This window comes from Cebus imitator, unplaced genomic scaffold, assembly GCF_001604975.1.
Source record: "Cebus imitator isolate Cc_AM_T3 unplaced genomic scaffold, Cebus_imitator-1.0 Scaffold14, whole genome shotgun sequence".
In the NCBI taxonomy this organism is placed as follows: Eukaryota; Metazoa; Chordata; class Mammalia; order Primates; family Cebidae; genus Cebus; species Cebus imitator.
Genome location: NW_016107329.1, coordinates 9,693,488 through 9,707,399, shown reverse-complemented (window position 1 = coordinate 9,707,399; position 13,912 = coordinate 9,693,488).

Genomic DNA, 13,912 nt, shown 5'->3' with positions numbered 1-13,912 from the left:
GAGGCATTCGGGTTGCTTCCATCGCTGTGGTAACTCTGCAACATGATTTTTAACAATGCAATTATTTAACCAAATGTTGTTATTGTAGGAAAACATTCTGTGTGGAGACTTGCTTAGATTACTTTCACTTTGTTTCCATTGCCCAGGAATCTCATGGTCACTCCATCCATGGAAAATCCAGAATCTTCCTTAATGCAGTAATGGTACATTTCTCTTGCTGACATGAACAAAAAAATGTCTGTATCACAGGACCGAAGAGGGATATGCACTCTCTTGAAAAGGCTTGTGATGACAGAGCCTTGAGCAGATGAGGCTTGAAGGTCTGGCAGCTAAGTCATTGTATAAACGGTTATTTCCAGAGTTGACACCAGTTATAGCTGTAGCCCCTCTCTCTCTCTGACATTCCCCTCCTCTGCTGGAAATCTCTGGCCTCGTGTGTCCTGGTTCTTTACTGCATTTCCCTGTAGCCCCAAGTGAGAATGCAAACAAGGAAGCATTTATCAAGCACCTCCTGAGCTGGGCACTGCGCTAACCTAACTCGGGGAGACGGCAATGCGGTCCCTCCCAAATGCCCCACGAGTGCCAGCTTCTGCATTTGCAGGGAATTCCTGCTACCTTCTCCAGCCCGTTGCTCACCGTGGCATTTTCAGATCTTGTCACAAGTGGCAACTTCTGATCGTTTCATTCAACAAAGGGTCATTGTCACAAACCTGATGAGTTGCAAAGGTTCACACAAACACCGAGTCAGGCTGGAAGGCTCCATGGCAACCTCATCCCGCCCGTTCCATTTTGCAGGGGTGTCACTCGGGGTGAGTGAGTGCACACCTCCCGGCCTTGGTTTCTTTGTCTGTATAATAAAGAAATCAGATTGGCTTCCTGGGGCCTGTGTGAAGGTTACACGAAGTCAGAATGCACAACAGAGTCCGCTGCTGCTATCCGAGGCCGTCCAGCAGAGTAGGGCCTGCAGCTTCAAGGCGCTTTGGCTCTACTGAGCACTAGGGGGTTCCCCCACCGAGTCAACGTGCCCCAGGTCTGGGACAAAGCAAGAGAGGCTCCCAGAGTCACAGGACAGACACCGGCAGGTCTGAGAGCCCACGAGTAGCAGTCTTGAGGCGGGGTGGGCCAGGATACTGAGTCTAGGTCTGAGAAGCAGAGGCCTAAGCTGACCCTGAGTGCCAGGCCACCACACATGGCACATTCCTAGTACATGGGAGAGAGGCAGCATATCTTACTCAGGTTGGCTTAGCTGAAGCAAGCTCTTAGAAGACCTTCACTGCCAGCAGAGCACACGTCACGCCCAGCCGGGCTCTGTGCTGATTCCCACGCGGCCAGCTCTATCATCAGCTCACTCACCTTTACAACTCCAGTCCTGGAAGCTGCTGATATTTGAAATATCAGGAAAGTATCTTTGCCCAGAAGATATGACAAAGTTTAATCTGCTTGAAAACAGGCCTTTGATGCATGCAAGAGAGAGAGAAGCTCAAATGCATGGCCCTCCAAGACAGGCCCCACCCATGCAGACCGCACCCACCTCACCCCTGCCCCTGCCAGGCTGCCCTAACCCTCCAAGGCAGGCCCCACCCATGCAGACCGCACCCACCTCACCCCTGCCCCTGCCAGGCTGCCCTAACCCTCCAAGGCAGGCCCCACCCATGCAGACCACACCCACCTCACCTCTGCACCTGCCAGGATGCCTAACCCTCCACGCACTTGCTCCCAGGTAAGCCCCTCATGCACAGTGCCCCAGGAGGGCCTGAGAGGCCACACGCCACTTTCTCAAGCCTGCACCTTGACCCCCTTCCTGCCAGAACAGCCCTGGCCTGAGCACAAGGACCATCGGTCCCTGTCTCCCATCATGGCCCCTGCACCTGCTGCCCAGCTTCTCACAGCCCTTTCCCCAACAGATCCCCGTCATAGTTTAGCCCTGAATTGCAAACCCATTAAAGAAGGCCCAGACCAAGCAGAATGTCCCAAAAGGGAAGAGGAAATGGCCAGAACTTGTCCTAACCACCCACTCTGATTCTTCCCTTCCTTCTACAGATGCAGCCTAGCCCCCAGGCCAGGGGTCAGCTGTCCTTTCAATGTCTTTGATGCAAAGTTTCTGTTACAAAAAAAAAAAAAAAATGGCACATACCAGGGCCAGGGGAACGCCCAGCACGAGTACAGAGAATCGAGGGGTTGTTTCCATCAGCACTCCCAGGGGAGGGAGCCACGAGCCCACCCCAGCACCCCGAGTGGCCTCTGCTGCCCCCCACCCCAGCACCCTGCCTGGTGGCTGCTGTCCCCTACCCTGGCACCCCCTCACCCTGACCCCTCCCTACACAGCTGGTCTCCTGAGAAGAGAGCTGGCAGGGTTCCCTCAATCCTTCCAACACAGCAGAGCTCCCATTTCCAAAGCTGAGCTGTGAGTATATGTTGGGCATTTCATACACATCCCGGCAATCTCATGAGTGGGCCACGGGCTCACGGAGGCATTCAGGCCACAGTTGTTTTTGGTGGTGCTGGTGTTCTTTAGCCTTCAGCATGGTAGCCACACAAGGGGAGTGGCCATGCTTGGGCCTGGGGGGAGCACCTGTGGGCACCACTCATGGGGAGGAGCACCAGGCCCAGGAAGAAGGCAGCCTGCCCCGCAGGGCTCCCAGCACCTTCTGTCTAGGGGACTGCAGGACACAGGGACGGAGCACCTGAGAAACTCACAGCCCACTGACCATGGTACAAGCAAAGCACCAGGTGTGGCATCACTCACTCGCCCCAACCGTGCTTGCTCCACGCTCTGTGACACGGATACACGAATGCACAGGACACGGAGGACAGAGGGGCGAGCGGCTCTGCTCACACTCCCCTGAGGACTAGAAATTAAAACGGAGCTGACTGAGTAGGCAAAGCCTGTGCCCAGCCTCTCGATTCAGGGCAGTGCAGGGTCCCATGGCGGAGGTCACCAGAGGCACAGGCGTGTGTCAGTCACAGCCAGGCCCACGGGCTGCCCAGCTCCTTTCCTGTGCCCCTCCCTCCTTCCATGTCCACAACTTCCTCACACACAAAGCCGGCTCTTCCTGCAAAGACCCGGTGACGTCCTTGCTCCTCAGAGGCCTTTAGAGGGGATGCTGACGCCCTTCGTGCTGCCCCAGAGGAAGGAGGCACTCTGTGTGGGGCTGTCCCTCTCAGCACAAAGGTGCACGGACACTTTTCCTCTGGCTCAGGATCGGGGGCTTTGGCATCCTTAAACCTGCTCATACAGGTAAAGCTCCAAAACATCGCAGAGATCACCAGCAGTTGTCTGGGTGATGGGTATTATTTTTCTGCTTGCCTAGTTTTAAATTGACTAGAATGAACTTTTATTACGTTTATCAAGAAAAATAAAGTTCTGAATTTAAATGACGACCAGGTGGATTTTATATGGGTAGCAAGTTTTAGTGGTAATTTCAAAGCATGTAAAAATCATAAGGCCCCATCTCACCTGAAAAAAAAAAAGGGCCACCTCAGTGAGATGCACTGCCCTCCCTCCTGTCCCTCAGGTGGGAACTCCATGGTGTTCTCATGCCACATGGCTAATTCCATTTGAACACACGTGGCCCACGTGGCCATGTCAGTGAATACCCTGTGCAGAGAGCAGTCAGTGTTGTGTTTGAGAGGATCCTGGGGGTTCTCTTCAGACCCCCGCAGTCCCTGGGGCTCCAGGTGATCAGGGGCCATCTTCAGGCTGCGGGATCTCTGCGGCCCAATTCCAGTTTGCAGACACCTACCCTCTCTCAGTGCCTCCTCCATTCCCACACGCAGCAGCAGAGACGGGCGAGGGGGGCCCTTCTCCCTCTCACTGGAGACAAGTTGTAGGATGCTGAAGTCTGTTCTGTTTGACTTGGTCTCAGCTCATCTCTGCAGTCTCCTGTTTTGAAGGGCTGGCTGTTGCCAGGTCCCTGCTGGCCACGGTAAGCATGTCCCTCCCCAGGCCAGGATACTGCTGTCTGCCACCTGCCCCACCCCAGGCTGATTTGGGCCAATGGCAGAAAAGTGTACAAAATTAGAGTATTTCAGAAAAGAGAGCTTAGTCACATGTTCATCAAGCCAGGCTGTGGGCTGGCAGTGTCTGGTGCCCCGCCATGGCCCTAGTTACGGGAGGGCCACCTCGGGCACCCAGGCCTCCCCACTGAGGTCGGCTCCTGAGCCCTGCCCACTTCTCTACAGACACTTCTGTTCCCTCAGCCCTCTCACCCCTCCTTTCTGAACGTGCCATGGGCTCCCTGCTGAGACCCGGTCTGATAAATGCACCTAACAGTCTAGAACAGTGATTCCCGAACTGTTTATGAGAATGAGCATGCACGAACTGGGAGTGTCTGCAAATTCTCCTCCACACAGGGGTTCAGCCAACAAGATTTCAAGACCACCACCCTCGGGGTCAATGCAAGGGCTCTTCTGAATGTGTTCCTTCCAGTTCAGGGGACTGGTAAAGATTTTTTAAATATTTAACTATAAAAATTTACAGAAGAGTCCAATAGACAATATGGATGTCAAGATGTCTTCAAAAAGAAAAATTGGCGTTCTCCATCCCCTCCCGTTGCCCCTATTCAGCATTCAAGTGGCCCAAGTCTCCCCAGTGAAGATGGGCCCTGAGATCCGGCAGCTCCCCTAGCCACCACGGAGAGTCACCCCAAATCAACAAGGGGTGCCATGTTCTTGTCTTGGGTACTGGTCACAAAGCACCCATTTGCCTTATTCTGCAGAAGCCACCGTTTAGAGCATCTTCAGGGCTCCTCAAGAGCCACAGAGCTCCTTGGAGGGAGGTTCCTCAGCTCATGGGTGGGCAGAGTTATCTGCCGAGACCAGGCAAGCTTGGTGAAGCTTGGATGCTGCATTTCTGGTGGGAGGTGGAAAGAACACAGACCCCAGACCCCCGTCCGGAGAAAGTTTGGCACCAGGGTAAGTGAAGTCAGCAGCACTGAAGGGCAGTACACCCTAAAACAAGATGCAGCCCAGGTACGGGCTTCCCTGGAACCCTGGGCCAGAGCTGGAGCATGTCTGGAAGCTGAGGTGAGACGGTGTTCACAAACCAATGGGAAGCACAGTGATTCTGAGAAAACTTTTGGTTTTGCATTTAGTGCTAGAGCCTGAATATAGTTGATCTCTTTCCAAGGGGAAAATGAAGGTCTCAACTAAATTGCCTTCTTTTTGTAAAGTCTGTTTGTGCACAGGATAAAAGAGAATGTTTTGTCCCTTTCAAAATCAAGCAATTTGTGTCTCTGAGCATCAGGTGTTCTGTGTGATGATTACGCAGCTGACTGCCTTGAGTCTGTTTGTTTCACACCTCTGTTTTAAAGCGCTGACCATCATAAATCTAAATGTTGTCTCCATGGTTCTATCTAAGCATCTCAGGGAAATGGATCCTGGGAGATAGATTTTCCCACAAAAATCAATTCAGATATTCTTTCCTTCTCAGAAATTCAACTAATTATCAAATTAAGGAACCTTTTATTGTCAAAGAGTCACCCAGATTGATTACCAACTTCCACCAAATTTAAGCTATGAAAATGGAAAGAAACATCCTAATGTAAAGATATTAAAATAGAGAAAAACGCATGTTAGAACTGATGAGATACAGTGTGACAAGGGCTAACACCTACTGAGAGCTTAGCCCGCGCTGTCATTCGAAGCCTGAGCCGTACCAGCTCATGTCAGTCTCACCTCAGCCCCGCGAGTTAGATCCCAACCATCTCCCCAGCTTCGCCCTTGAGAAGGTGAAGGTCAGAGAGATGCAGGCACTTGCTCAAGGTGGTCCAGCCAGGGTCTGCCTGTCCAAGCAGCTGGACACCAGGCTCTCATGCTCCCACCACCAACTGACCAGGTGTCCGCTCTCTCTCGGTGCCATTGTGGTTACAGTTCAGCATCCAGCTCAGGCTCCACAATGTACAATTATTTGTGAAATTAAACACATACTATTTATAATACTAATAACCTTTCATGAGAGAAGTCCTTGCCATGAGATGAGAAAATAAACTATAATATTAAGACCACATCGCCTAACAGAGATGCAGACCACACATTCCGTAACCTTAGACATTTTCTGGAGAAGTACCCAATCTGGGAGACCACAGATTACTGTCCTTAGACCAGGCAGAGACACCTGCCCTGAACCCCACACCTCTGTGCTTCCTGCTCCCACCCTCCCCCAACATACCATCCCACAGGGACAATGACCCAGGAGAAACGCCCACTCAGATGGGGCCTCCGGAGCCACAGCATACCATGGGTGCCAGGACCTCAGAATTCCCCATACAGACGCACACAAGGCCCCTTCCTGGGCTGCCAGGGACCTTTTCCCAGACATGTCTTCCCAAAGAAGACTCAAGAGGCTGTCTAGGGGCCGGAGGGGCGTGTGGATGGAGCTGAGAAGCACAGAGCAGGAAGGGGCAGCTGGCCGTGGCACTGAGCTGCTTGGCCTGAATCTGGCTCCTGTGCAGACGTCCTAGAAGGTGAGGATTCTGAGTTTACACCAGACCTTTAGGTTCACCAATGTAAAAGGACATTCGTTCAGGTAGGAGACAGACCCTGCGTGTGCAGCTTGACTTGTAACTGAAATGCTTAGACATGTAACGAGAGCCTAATCCTGCACTCGTGCTCTGGACCACACAAACATCGGGGAGGGGCAGCCAGCTCTGCATGTTCTGGAGTTCAGTGGTTTGCTTGCTGGAAGCCTGCTTTTGTGGACCACAGTACCACGAAAGCCAGAACGTGAGCATTTAGATAGGCGAGGAGGTCAGCGTCTTCGATTTCAGCTGAAGAATATGAGGCCCAGAGTCAGGATTGGAAAAGGTGAGTGGTTTCATATAATTAACAAAATCCAAAAGGAGGAAAACTCCTACGTTTATATGCAAAGGTAAAAAGCCACTTCTAAAGAATTAAAATGACCAGCGTGAAGACAGTCCCTCTGCCAGACACCGCACGCTGCACTACATTTTTGCTGAATGCTCTGTTGCTAAGTGTGGCACCACACAGATTTTTCTAGTTAATTCCTTCCCCTTTAAGTGTATGACTTCACAGTCTTTGCTGCAAACCTAAAAATGATGGCAAAAATGTCTATAGCAGAACTCAACACCAGCCATTTAATCAAACCAGTTAGGAGATTCATGTTCTAAAATGTATCTCTGTTATATACTTTCTTTAAAATTAAAAATAGCTACAGTATACGGTGATATTGACAAAATAATAAAAATCAATTCTCATAGTAATTCCAACCATTGTCTCCACAAATAAGTACAATCATAAGTCCTTAAACATCAATTCTGAGGAATATCACAATCACGGTATAGGAAATAAATATGTTCTTCACGTTGAAAATATATACCAGATGCTTTTAGAATAATTAACAAATTCTCTACTGAATGTTTTCTCCAAGGGGCCAGGAACTTTGATGTAACAATTGTTTGCTAAAACATTATTTCAACTTTTCAAAGAGAAAAAAAGGGATATTTTAAGAATTTATTTAAAGCAGAAAAGACAGGAGTCATCTTTTTCACTTTTGAGATAACACATCCTTGGTATATGGCATTCTTAATAATACACATAAGCCAAAACTAAAACTGGTGTAAAATATATATTTGGATATTCTCCTGTTTGTCTGTCAGTAACCTATATTTTTCAGAAATTGCAGGAGGAAGCTTCATCCGTAGGTTTCTGAATCGTGTGCTCAGGAGAGCACGGTGAGAATGAGGTCTGCAAACCTTCCGTGTCGGCAGTGTACAAGAAGCACTCATCTGTAAACAAGCTCCTCATTTTCAACAGCGCAAGGAAACAAGGAAATCCTCCAAGTAGTGACAGGCTTTGTACCAGATCTTTGAACTTTGGAGACGTAATTTGCATAGAGCAGTAAAAAAGCACTTAACCGAAGTCCCCAAAGTTTCAGAAAGGAGAAGGTCAAGTAGAGCAGGATGAAAACAGAAAAAAGAAATGGGCGCGCTGTGGTGCAATTGTTGACAGATAATTATCGTCATAACGCCCTTTGACGCCGTTGGCACGAGCTGTAACATGAAAACACAACTGCTGATTTCCTTCCACAGTTCCGTGTCTAACATTTCTCTAATGACCAAAAATCATCACTCTTCATCTACATTCTCATTCCCTTACAAATCAAATATAGGGATTCAAGCATCCCTATTCCGTATGCATATACTGCCTTATCCTGTAGATAATCTAGTACAGCAAAGTAGATACAAACTATTTGATGATTAAGGATTAAAAGACTTAAGTGAAGTTAATGGGAGAAAAGAGGATCAGTAAAGACAATGAAAAGACTTTGACTTTGTTTGCATTCACCTTAAGGTAAGTTCATTGTATTTGCCCCTAATTTAAAAGGTCAGCTCCCCTGTATTAGACAACAGTCTCCAGAGGAGAAAAGCCACAGGGAACAAATCCATGCTGCACTCTGGATCCTATTCCCTCCCTCCTCCACCTTCACAGCTAGTTCTACAAGTTAAGAAAGAAATCATCACAGCCAGGTGAGTCCACGGCCCTCATACCTGTGATATTGTGCTGGCCTAGAGCCAGAACCACAGCAAAACTATTTTATAAAATGCAAAACTGTTTTTAGATAAGTTGAAATGGCTGCCCCATTCTCCTCACAATAACTACTGTCCTTGGCCTCTGTAAATAGATCTGTTAGTTTGTTCTTCAAAACTATGTAAATTTGCTTACCTTTTCTTATCAGTAACTGCCAGAATTGCTAGCCTTTGCTTACCGGCAATTGCCAGACTAAGCAGCCCAAGCTAGTTCCATCCTGGCTCCTGTGACTTCTAATAAGTAACTAAGGTCTGTGATTTCCACCTTAACCAGATAATGTGTAAACAAATGTTTATCTTGATGTTTATCTTGACTTCTGTAAACCACTTAAGTAACAAACGGAATGACAAAAGTCCCCTAGCCCTTGGAATGTCCGGAGACCCCCACCCTCATCTCTGCGCAGGAGGTAATTTACAGAATCCACTAGCCCTCGGAATGTCTGAAGCCTTTTCATCCCCATCCCCGCCCCTCACCCCCACTCCCAAGGTGGTTTTTCGGGTATAAAAAATCGTGGCACCCTCCTGTTGCCACCACAGGTTGGAGAGACGTGAGTCCTCTGTGGTTGCCGGCATAAATAAATGACCCTGCAATCTGGCATACTTTTGTATTGTGGTAACTTTCTACGCTCCGGTCAAATACAACATACCCATCAGGAACAGCCACTGACCCAGCTGAGTCTGTTTCAGACCAGAATAGTACTAGTGCTGTCCCAATGTTTCCGAGTAGCTGTGAGCAGCCGGCCACGGTCAGAGGTGCAGGTGGCCACACTCGCACTGGTCACCTCCTCACAGGGTCTGCTTACAGAACCAAAGAAACTGCCACTACCCACCGTGGTCACCACAGCAGGTGGCCCCAGGGCACAAGATGGGAGCCTGGGGGGGTGGTAGACGTTTGACCCTCATGGCCTTTAGACTGGATGCAGGGGACCTGCCGTCCAGACACAGCGAGCCCTGGCCAGAGACCAGGCAAGGGAGGATAAGTGGGCTGGGGGGCACTCACCTGGGAAAGTTCCAGATCACCAGAGTTCCCCCTGCCCCCCAGTCCCTGCCTCGTCCACCCCCCACTCCTGTCCCTGAGTCCCCTCATTCCCACATGTATTCCCCCCGCTGGTCCCCTGGGAGATCAAGCCTTTAAAAAAGAAAGGAGCAGCTCTTTCCCCAACAAGAGGGGCTTGTGGCTGGCGTGTGGGATGCCAGGGCTCCGAGTCAGGAGGAGGAAGTCTCTCCTCCAAGTCAGCCCAGCTTTCACCAGAGTAAGGGCAGAGTGGGCTCGGGTCACGAGCAGGGGAAGGGGGGTGGAGCTTGGCCTCCAGTGGAGCTCGGAGGAGGGCCTGGGTGAAGAGCTCCATTCACAACAACATCCCGGCCCCATCTGCGGACGCCCCCTGTCCCCGATGTGTCGGCACTCTGTCCCGGCTCCCCTCCGAAGGCCTGCACTGGTCATTCACCCACCACACACCCAGATGCCATCTGGCTCGGCTCTGGGGCTGTGCAGTGCCCAGGGTGTGTGTGTGAGCTGCCGTCTGTAGCCGGTGCTCGCCATGGAACTGTTCCTCTGCCAAGAGTATGGTTAGCCCAAGCGATGCAGGGAGAACGTGTGCTTGGCCATCGAGAATAGGGGACAGTCATTATAAGTGGCTTTTGTGTCTTCAAATAACCAGAGAGAACATCAGACTCAAGACCAGAGTCCAATAGGCCAAAGCCATCCTTTCCTGAAACCTGCCCACTGAGCGGGGCCAGACGCCCGGAGCCACCAACGGAACCCTCCTCCTCTCCCCTCTCCTGTCTGCACATTTCCACAGCAAGGTCTGCACACCCTCAGGCAAAAAAGAGCCAAGTTATCACCTGAGAAAGTATGTACTGTGAAGGCGAGAACTTTGCATCAACACCACCTAAGAGTTAAAGTGAAGAAAATTATGATTTTCAGCTGAACAGTGCCGTGACAGACAATCCACAATTTGCATCCAGAATGAAATCTATTTATCATTTCTTCCACAGAGAAAATGCTCCAGGAACTTTCCTCCACAGTTTCCCTTACCTTGAGTTGAAGGGTAATTCTGTGACAGTTAACAATCTTTTCTTTCACATCCATTCAACCTTAGCGTAAGAATAAAGCCACCATGCGACGCAGCTCTGTCAGCAGGAGAAAGTCAGAAGGACTTGTCACTTGTCGGGGTTTTTGACAAAGTATATAATGGGAGCCAAAAGAATCCTGTTTTTTTTTCCCCCAAAATGAATGTGAAATAGATTTAAAAATCAGAATGTATTAATGTGCTCATGATACTGAAAAGCACAGAACACTTACTGCAGCAGAGTAAAATATATACAATTAGAATCCTCATTTTGAAAGACTTCAATGAAGTAATATTTGTTAGACCTGAAACGCATGGAGGCATTTCAGTAAAGCATAAAAATATGCAGTTGTGTAAACTAATTGAATAATGACATATGTTGCCACAACTGTCAGCTTCCACTGTGCCTTTAAAAAGTTCCTTTTCTTAAGCATGTAATTTCATTGTTAAAATACCAAAACAACACACAAATACCTGATAGCCAGCATCAGCCCCGACCCACACCCCTGCCGTAGCTGTATGCATGCAAACACTCCTGCGCTTCGGTCCGGTTCCATTTTGCTCTCATTTCCATGAGGGCAGCAGGCTTACCACGCACTGATCCATCGTCTCCAGATACTGTCAAAGTTTAGTCATTTAAAATTGCGCATCGTGGTACTCATTTCAATTTCTCCATTCTTCAGTCCTGGACCACGAATGGAGTTTGCAGAGCCCTTAGGCTAAGCCAGAAAAAGGCCCACTATCCCTTAGGAGCCTCGCAGAAAAGGTAACCCGGAGAGGAGCCACCCATGACAGGGAAAGCACCGCCATCCCCCTGACCACCGCAGTCCGGCCAGAACAACACTTTCCTTCCGGACGCTGCTGTCTTTGCCCACCTCATCCGGGACACTTCTCCGCTTACAAAGGTGCATTTTCTTTTTTTTTCTGCCCACTGACCTGCGTTTAGAGCCAAGCAAACAGAACTTAAAACATCAACCAAAAATTATCCCCAAAAGAGCAACTAGAGTATTCTGTGAGAAGGAGCCTCATCTCATGCTTACAATCTGAGTAGACATGCTAAGCTTCACCGTTCCTACAGCACCGTGCTGCATGGTAACAACAAATGACCTCATGGAAAAGTCCCTTTTTATCTGCTGGCCCCAGCCTCTGGGTCTGGGAACACCAAGGTCATTTCCATACGCCAACATAACGATTGGGATGGCAGACATTTTTGCAACACAACTTTTCACCAACTTGAGATAGAGAACAAAAGTCTCTGCTGCCCACGGAGCGGCAGCCAGAGAGCTGTCTGCAGGCGGCAGTTCCAGCCCCTACCTCGATGCCAGCAGCCTGCTGCGTCTGCACAGCCAACTTCCAAGCTAAGTTCAGCAAACACAGATTTCACCAGGAGAAGCCACCGGTCCACCTCCAGACCACATTACGCCCAGCACCGGCAGGTACCACTGGGTCTCCAAGGACCCCGGACACAGCCACGAGGGCCAGCACAGCTCCCATGACCAGCAGACATGACCACAAGGCTCCTCAAAAGCTTCCGCGCTTGCCGAGAGGCACAGCAGCTGTCAGATCCACCTGTGAGCCAGGTCGAAGCCCCCACAATCCAGACACCGCTTCCCTCCACCCACCATGTCCTGCTCTCTCCCTCTCCACCCTGCCCCCCAAACTTAGCAGGAAATCCACAGCAAGTTGTCCCCTCAACACTTTACCTGGTCCCAGCTGAGCCCACGATGCACCATCCGCTCCTCCGGGGGCCCGGCCTGCTCACCTCCTGAGCGCCGTGTCCCATCGCCCGCCGGTGCCAGGCTGTGGAGCTGGAAGGTCCCTGAGAAACGAGCCTGCTCCTGTGAGCTCTGTGCAGCCGCGGCAGCCTTTGCAGTGATGAGCACAGCTTGAGCCCATCCACAATTAACTGAATATTGTATAGCGGCAACAAATCAACAACGAAACCGGCGCGCAAATAAAGCCGGCTGCCGTTTCAGAGGGAGGCAGAAGGGCAGAGCCACCGAGTGCTTCGTTTCTTCTTCAAGATCATTCCAGCCAGCTCCTTCTGCTATTTTTACTGTACCATAATGCACTAGGTCTGGCTTTTACCCTATTGAAAGAACATGAATATATTATTATCCACACAAAAGAGCAGGTTATTGTTTATGAATTACCAGCCTTCCCAGCAACAAAGGCTATTTTCATAAGAAAACTCAATTTCATTTTAGCTCCAATTTGATTACCAGCTGAAGAAAAGAAGCTCTGCTCCTAACCCTCAAAGGATTTTTATTCATACCATTGAATGGGCTTTATTGCTTCCTTTTCAAAACTGACGTAGAAAGCTTTTAGAGTAAAACATTGACAAAAAATTATTGCGCTGCTATTTTGTGCAATAACAGAGCTGAAGAGGGGCAATGATTTCTCAGTCATCCTTCACTGTACTCCAGAATAGCGGAGGCTGGAATTAATGACAGACCAGGCAGAGGAGGCATGCGAAGGTCTCACAATGCACGTCAAATCTAAATGATCACTATACATTGAAAGGCCCCCAAAAAAGCCCACAGCTGATTGATTCATGGCTTTCACAAGAAAGACAGGCTTGAAGGGTTTATTGCACCACAATTTACTCGGAATTATCATAAAAATGAATGTAGAGGCTGAATGTCACCCCGGCACGCTCCAAAACCGCACGCCCAGGGACAAAGTTCGCGCGGGAGCCGCCGCCGCACACCCCACGCTGCGTGCCAAGGGCTGTCAGGGTGGCCGTCATTGAGCATGCCTCTGTGGAGAATCGTTACCCCAGAATAAGCTTTCATCTTCACAATTTTAAAGTGGAAAAAAATCTGGCCCAGGAGCCCAGAGGCTGGGTGTGCCGGCTACACACCTGCGCGGTGCTGGGGGGCCTGGAGGGCGCGTGCCCCTGGTCCTGTTTGTTCTCATCCCCCAGAGAAGTGAGAAGTTTGCGAGGACTGGAGTGCTCACGAGAATGGTTTAGGGTAAGTGTTTAAACGACACAGGTAGTTACTGTTGAAATGACTTTCTCCACACGCACATTAAAATTCCTTTCATTAAAAGTTCAGCAATAATGGCTAAGCCAGTAGGGTTGCCAAAGAAACCTGCACTTGCAATTATGCAAATAGAGTCTTCAGTATAATAACACGGTGTTCCCAAGGCCCCTAGACAATGTCCTGTTCACGCAGACGCCTCAGGCGGGATCTGACGACCTCGGCCAACCAGCGCCGAAAGGTGCCTCAGCACCTGTCCCCGGCCTGGGGACCCACTCCTCTCCGGCCTTTCTCATCCAGCACAGTCAGG